At 52.3% G+C, this 7,500-nt stretch overlaps 1 pseudogene across 1 annotated transcript in view; it reads left to right on the top strand.

Moving 5' to 3' along the window:
- The first annotated feature begins 5,862 nt into the window (after positions 1-5,862).
- Positions 5,863-7,500, top strand: part of LOC307234666 (fibroblast growth factor 12-like) — an 8,856-nt pseudogene continuing 7,218 nt past the window's right edge. The window contains exon 1 of the transcript in view: positions 5,863-6,061. The product of the transcript in view is annotated as a fibroblast growth factor 12-like (transcript). The remainder of the gene's footprint in view (positions 6,062-7,500) is intronic.

Genomic DNA, 7,500 nt, shown 5'->3' with positions numbered 1-7,500 from the left:
TGTCCCTGTGTGTGTCCCTGTGTGTGTTTCTGTGTGTGTGTCCCTGTGTGTGTTTCTGTGTGTGTGTCCCTGTGTGATTCCCTGTGTGTGTTTCTGTGTGTGTGTCCCTGTGTGTGTCCCTGTGTGTGTTTCTGTGTGTGTGTCCCTGTGTGATTCCCTGTGTGTGTTTCTGTGTGTCCCTGTGTGTGTCCCTGTGTGTGTTTCTGTGTGTGTGTCCCTGTGTGTGTTTCTGTGTGTGTCCCTGTGTGTGTTTCTGTGTGTGTGTGTCCCTGTGTGTGTCCCTGTGTGTGTTTCTGTGTGTGTGTCCCTGTGTGTGTCCCTGTGTGTGTTTCTGTGTGTGTGTCCCTGTGTGTGTTTCTGTGTGTGTGTCCCTGTGTGTGTTTCTGTGTGTGTGTCCCTGTGTGATTCCCTGTGTGTGTTTCTGTGTGTGTGTCCCTGTGTGTGTCCCTGTGTGTGTTTCTGTGTGTGTGTCCCTGTGTGTGTTTCTGTGTGTGTGTCCCTGTGTGTGTCCCTGTGTGTGTTTCTGTGTGTGTGTCCCTGTGTGTGTTTCTGTGTGTGTGTCCCTGTGTGATTCCCTGTGTGTGTTTCTTTGTGTGTCCCCACCAAAAACATACACACATCATGGTCTGACCAGCGACCAACTCGTCACCAGGTCCACGTACGCTGCCCACTGCTCCTGGCTGTGGCCCCAGAGGAAGGACAAGCCAGGATGGTTAAACACAGGGGCCTCATTTCACCGGCACCATCCAAAGCGTGTGTGTGTTGTAATGTGGTGTTGTGTGACGATTAAAGATTGTTCTTCTTCTACCACGGTACTACCACAGCTGCCATAGTACTAACACACTACCACAGTACTACCACAGTACTACTAAAGTACTAACACACTACCACAACAGTACTACCAGACTACTACCACAGTACTAACACACAACTAATATAGTACTACCACAGTACTAACACACTACTACCACAGTGCTACTACAGTACTAACACAGTACTTTGTGTTAGTACTGTGACCTTGACCTTGTATTATTACACGTCATATAATCTTAACTTATTTTATGTTAATATATTTATAAAGGCACAAGGAAGTTTAGTTCTATATACGATGTGTGTGTGTGTGTGTGTGTGTGTGTGTGTGTGTGTCCTCTCGCTGTGATTCAGGAAGTTCTCGTGTCAAACAGGAAGTCTGTATCTTCTCATGGAAACAGAAACGTCCATTTTTGCAGTCGTGTCCAACTGGTGGCCTGCGGCCCAAATGTGGCCCCTGTGTTCCTGCAGAGTGGCCCTTCAGACCGAGCTTTTGAATTTGTCCCTGAGGTGAACTGATGTTAAAGCTTCATCACTTTGCGTTTGAACAGGAGTGAGAATCACATTCCTCCCTCACATCCTCCTCACGGCTTCTCCACCCGTACGTGAGCTGAATCCTCAGCTCATGACGGAGGTGATGGTGTCACAAATACTTGTAGCAGGAGCTGCACCTCTCATGGCCGACCACCAGGTGTCACTGTCTGCTGCTTGTTCTGAAAGAGAGCGAGGGAGGGGGGAGAGAGGGCAAGCGAGAGAGAGAGAGAGAGAGGGGGGGGGGCAGAATGAATAGAAACTTGTTTGTTTTGGTTTCTACTGTAACTGACAATGAACATTTTGACCCTTCACTGCAGCAGCTTAATGCTCTGAACACAAGCCGCTCCACCCTCCATCTCCACCTTCTATTCTCTTCCTTCCTGCTTTCAGTATGATGCTGTGGTGCAGCGTAAACAGAACTGACACCAGTACATTTTATTTATTTATGTGTGTGTGTGTATGTGTGGTGTGTGTGTGTGTGTGTGTGGTGTGTGTGTGTGTATGTGTGTGTATGTATGTATGGTGTGTGTGTATGTGTGGTGTGTGTGTGTGTGTGTGTGGTGTGTGTGTGTGTGTGTGTGTGTGGTGTGTGTGTATGTGTGGTGTGTGTGTGTGTGGTGTGTGTGTGTGTGGTGTGTGTGTATGTGTGGTGTGTGTGTATGTGTGTGTGTGTGTGTGTGTGTGTGTGGTGTGTGTGTGTGTGTGTGTGTGTGGTGTGTGTGTGTGTGTGTGTGTGTGTGTGTGTGGTGTGTGTGTGTGTGTGTGGTGTGTGTGTGTGTGTGTGTGTGTGTGTGGTGTGTGTGTGTGTGTGTGTGTGTGTGTGTGTGTGTGTGGTGTGTGTGTGTGTGTGTGTGTGTGTGTGTGTGGTGTGTGTGTGTTTTCCAAATCAATAGACAAACTGCTCCATCAGGGGGCACTAGAATGTCAGCATGACACCACGTTATGGGGGTGTGGAGGGAGGTGTTGGGTGGTGTAGATATGTATGGGGGGGCCTGTAGGGTGGCATACTGTCGGGTGGTGTGGGATGGCGTAGCATGATGTGAAATGGTGTAGAGAGGTTCAGGATGGGGTAGGGTGGTGTGGCGTTGTGTATGGAGGTGTAGCACGTAGGGTGGTGTTGAAAGATTTAGGGGGGTTAAGGGAGGTATAGGACGGTGGAAGGTGGTGAAGGGCGCCGTTGGATGGTGTAGGGAGTGGAAGGGTGGTGTAAGGAGGGGCAGAGGAGTGTCGAGATGTGTAGGGAGGTGTATGATGTATGGGGCTGAAGGGGGGTGTTGGGAGACGTCCGATGGTGGAGGGTGGTGCTAGGTGGTGCTTGTGATGTAATCTCTCTGGTACAGGTACGTGGCCACAAATACATGCAAGTAATTAAAGCTTTGACCTGGTTTGCTATTGGCCAGTTTAGGCCTAGATTCAACCAATAGGAGCAGAGGAGCCTCACTGGGCGAGAGACTGTAGGATGGGAGGAAGACGGGGGGACAGAGGGAAAGAGAAGACAGACACACAGACAGACTGACAGACAGACACACGGACAGACTGACAGACAGACAGACAGACAGACGGGGTGGGGTTTGGGCGGTTTATGAAAGTAAACACTTTGAAATCAGTGTTTTTGAAATTGTGGCTTTGATTGTGTTGAACTCGTGTGGCTTTGATTGTGTTGACGACTCCAACCGTCAAATAATATGATCAGCTGTTGATTGTGGCGACTGTGACTCCGTCTGAGCCGCCGCCGGGCCTCACCACTGCCGGGCCTCACCACCGCCGGGCCTCACCACTGCCGGGCCTCACCACCGCCGGGCCTCACCCGCCGCCGGGCCTCACCCGCCGCCGGGCCTCACCGCCGCCGGGCCTCACCCGCCGCCGGGCCTCACCGCCGCCGGGCCTCACCCGCCGCCGGGCCTCACCCGCCGCCGGGCCTCACCGCCGCCGGGCCTCACCCGCCGCCGGGCCTCACCGGCGGCGGGACAGCGTGAGGTCTGGCCGTGGCCGGTCCCGCTGCTTCTCCAACACGGGGTTGGGATCAGGGAACAGCTCGAGAAGGTTTCACTTCATACCTGAAAAATTGGATCTTCTCAGTCAGTGTCGGTGCCTTCTGTTGCTCACGGGTGGTGCTCCCCAGGGCTCTGTTTCGGGCCCCCGTCATCTCCTCCGTCCTTGTGTTGCCCCGCCTCTCCCTCCAGTGCTGGCGACGCCCAGCTTGACCTCCCGTCTGACTTCCTAAATCTCAATGAGAGCAAAACAGATCATCGTCACACCATCAGTAATATCCCTGACGGCCGTGGAGCACCGCGCCTCACGCCGAACCACACGGCAGGGAGTCCTGCTGTGACTGTTGCTTCCGCCCTCAGATCTGACGATCAGATGGAGATGTCTCCTGAGAGGACGTTTCTACCTCGGAGCAACAGTCAAAGTTCAAACTTTTTGCTCATTCCAGGATCTTGACAAAGTAATCCACGACCTTCTCTCGTCCCCTCTTGGTCATGTGCTTTGGAAATAAATTGACTTAACCTGACCCGGCTCAAATGTTTCCACAAAACTGTCTTTGGTTGTCACCCAGGAACTCCAGTGGACAGGGAACGACCCCCTGCGGGGGCAGCTCCGCACCGACGCTTCATTTTCACACCTGAAGAGCAGCTTGAGTGACGCAGTGACCGTCCTGTCATCCACCTGCGAGCAAGCTGCCAACAGACGCTCTACTGCTGCGACCGACATGGCCGGCGCCGGCACCAATAGGCCGCCGCCGGTATCGACATGGCCAGCGCTGACATCAATAGGCCGCCGCCTTCACCAACATGGCCGCCAGCACCGACACCAATAGGCTGCCGGTGGTGACACTGTCGCACCAGGCTGACAGATCAATAGAGGAAGGTCAGACTGGACATGGAGCTCAGGCGATGAAGGTCTGATACACAAAATAATATTTGAAAAAGTTTTTTTACACTTTTTTTCCATTTCTTTTTGAAATAATGTATTTTTAAAATCATACTTTTAAAACATACTTTCCAGATGATGTCACAAACCCTGTGCTTATTTCTGAAGTAATTTGGCTCACTGGGATGTCCTTCAAAACACCTTTTACAAACTGAACCAGAAAAGTGAACCTGATAGAAGATGAGAAACACAGGTTGTAGCTTTTCACTGCAGAGTGTGAGGGTGGAGACGCTGCCTCCACCTGCTGCACCTGCAGCTACAGCAGGAAAACCCCTTTTCAAGAGGATGTTGTGTTGTGTATCGGTGTCTGGACCCAGAGGAGGGATGGAGTGATGCGGTGGAGGAGGTGATGTCCTGGTGGTGTGTGACGGTGCGAGTGGAGCAGCCGCCGGTGGGCGGAGGTTCCTTTGTGTCAGTTCTGAGCTGTGGGACATTCCAGCAGAAACATCCAACCCAGTATTTTTAGGAAGCAGATTCCTCCTTTCTCAAACACCTCCCTCTCTCCCTCTCTCCCTCTCTCTCTCTCACTCGCTCGCCCTCTCTCTCTCTCTCTCTCTCTCTCTCTCTCTCTCTCTCTCTCTCTCTCGCTCGCCCTCACTCCCCCCTCCCTCTCGCTCTCTCTCTCTCTCTCTCTCACTCGCTCGCCCTCTCTCCCTCTCTCTCTCTCACTCGCTCGCCCTCTCTCTCTCTCTCTCTCTCTCTCTCTCTCTCTCTCACTCACCCTCTCTCATTCGCTCGCTCGCCCTCACTCCCCCCTCCCTCTCGCTCTCTCTCTCTCTCTCTCTCACTCGCTCGCCCTCTCTCCCTCTCTCTCTCTCTCACTTGCTCGCTCGCCCCCCCCCTCTCTCTCAGCCTGGGACACATCCTCTCTCTCTCTCTCAGATCAGTCTTGTACTTGTGTTGTTTCTGTGCAGAGCGTCCTGAGCGTCTGACATCTTCCTCCTCAGCTCCTCCACACCTCCTCCTCAGCTCCTCCACACCTCCTCAACACCTCCTCACCGTCTTCTTTTTTCGTGGCTTGTCTCCGCTGGGGGGGACACGGCACCAACCACTCGGTCCCTGGAAGCTGCGGATGGACGTCGGACATGAGGAGCAACCTCATTTAAATGACCATTTTCAGGAGAATGAATCCTGCTCCTTCACTGCTTTAAATGATGGAAGGAGTCCTGTCACCTGTTCTGGGTGGAGGAGGTGAAGACTCGTCATGAAGCTTGGACGTTCTCTTGAAGCTCAACTCTCGTTTGCTCCTGGAGTTGGACCAGCGTCTTCTTCTCAGCCATGTTGAAGTCCTCATTATTTCCTCTTTTCTGAAACACAACATTTTAAGGCTGGGACCATCAACATGGATGACGGGAACCAGGGAACGGCGGAGGAATGAGTGACCGGACGGAAGCTCACGTCTGATGTTGACAGCGTGGAGCCCTCAGACCTCAGCCTCCCTCACGGACCAATCAGGTGAGGATGCTGAGAGGGCTCCGCCCTTCGGAGACAAGCACGGCAGCTGCTCCGGAATAGAATCTCGCCGGCGTCTCAGAGACAGGCGAGGTCCCCGGAGCTCCCAAACTCGGGCCTTCCGGCGCCAAGATGGCGGCAGCCATCGCCAGCTCGTTGATCCGACAGAAGCGGCAGGCGCGGGAAACCAACAGTGACAAGGTACCGACTGGCAAGCGGCGCTCCAGCCCGAGCAAGGAGACGCACTCGCTCTGCGAGAGACGCTTCTTCAGCGTCTTCAGCAAGGTGCGCTTCTGCAGCGGGAAGAAGAAGCCGGTCCGCCGCAAACCAGGTTGGTTCCCAGAACCAGAACCAGAACCAAAACCAGAACCAGGAGCAGGAGCAGGAGCAGGAGCAGGAGCAGGAGCAGGAGCAGGAGCAGGAGCACGAGCAGGAGCAGGAGCAGGAGCAGGAGCAGGGGTTGTTGTCAGCGGCAGCACAACACTGTTCATCCTCAAACTCTTTCCCTCCCACTGACACCATCAGGTTCAAAATGTTCTGTTTTGTCTGCTGAGACTTGTTTTTATTGTCGGTAAAAGCTGCAGTGTGTGAAATGTTGCTCTGTCGCCCAAAAAGAAAGTTTAAATGTAGAAGCTACGCTGGATGAACTTTTACAAGATGGAGACTCTGGGTTTGTTTCTGTTTTTTTAATGAGGTTGTGATGGACTAGTGCTCTGGACATGACACGCCTATAACATTCACACTGTATTTACTATCATCAGGTACTTTTCCATACCAGTACTTATGGGCTGTGTTGTCTGATTCCAGCCGCAAACTGCAATGCCCCCACTATGAAAATCAAAAGAAATCAAATCTCATATTATATAATCTAATAATCCTAAATATCTCATGTAGTTGTTTAATTTCCCTGAACCTGCAGAGAACGTCCTCCAGACTGAGCCAACGAGCAGCCACTTCACAGCAGGAAGCGGAACGTGGATCTGATTTTGAATTATTAACGCACAGACCGTAGATGAATCTCCCAGTCTCCCAATCTCCCTGCTGATGATGTCATCAGACTGAGACATGTGACTCTGCAGGGTTCCGGACGCCGATCAGGAGGAAAGATCAGCGAACAGGTTTTCGACTTTGTGAGACGGAGCAGAGAGACGAACCTGCTGCTGGTGTCGGGTTCAGGGTTCGATGAAAGTAAACCAGCTCTTTTTTGGAAACAGGGAGATGTGACGGCGTCACAACAACACAGGGATGGGAACAAGTGATGATGTCACAGCTCAGTGCACCCTCCTCTGCAGGGACGCTCATAGTTTGGGGCTGAGCGTGGATCGTGCAGCTCCTGTGGACGTCTGTGTTGACACAGGGCTTCCTGCTGTGTCTCCACTGGACACTCAGCCAGACGCTCTTTCATGCTATGGCGTCGCTATAGTAACAAGATGCCAAACTGCATCTGTTATCTGGTATACCAGCCAGCTAATGGTTATCGCTAATTTGCACAAAAACATCAAGATGGAGGACCGGGACCCAGTGGAGTTCCTCCTGGAGTTGTGTTCTGTTCTGTACATCATGTGCCACACGTTGTTGTTGTGCTCGCATAGTTCAAGGACCAATCAGGAATGAGGTGATCTTTAGGACCCGCCCCTGTGCCACAGTTCTAAAGGAAGCAATCAAGGACAATTGAACTGTTGTTGATGAATTGAATTGTTTCATTCGACTCCAAATCGCCAAAACTGTCTGTCACCATGGTAACCCTCTGAGTGACCCGCATCACTTCCT

The sequence above is a fragment of the Zeus faber genome (genome assembly GCF_960531495.2).
Source record: "Zeus faber genome assembly, chromosome: 9".
In the NCBI taxonomy this organism is placed as follows: Eukaryota; Metazoa; Chordata; class Actinopteri; order Zeiformes; family Zeidae; genus Zeus; species Zeus faber.
Note: the sequence above shows the minus strand (reverse complement) of the source record. Positions and strands in the feature narration are given on the sequence as shown.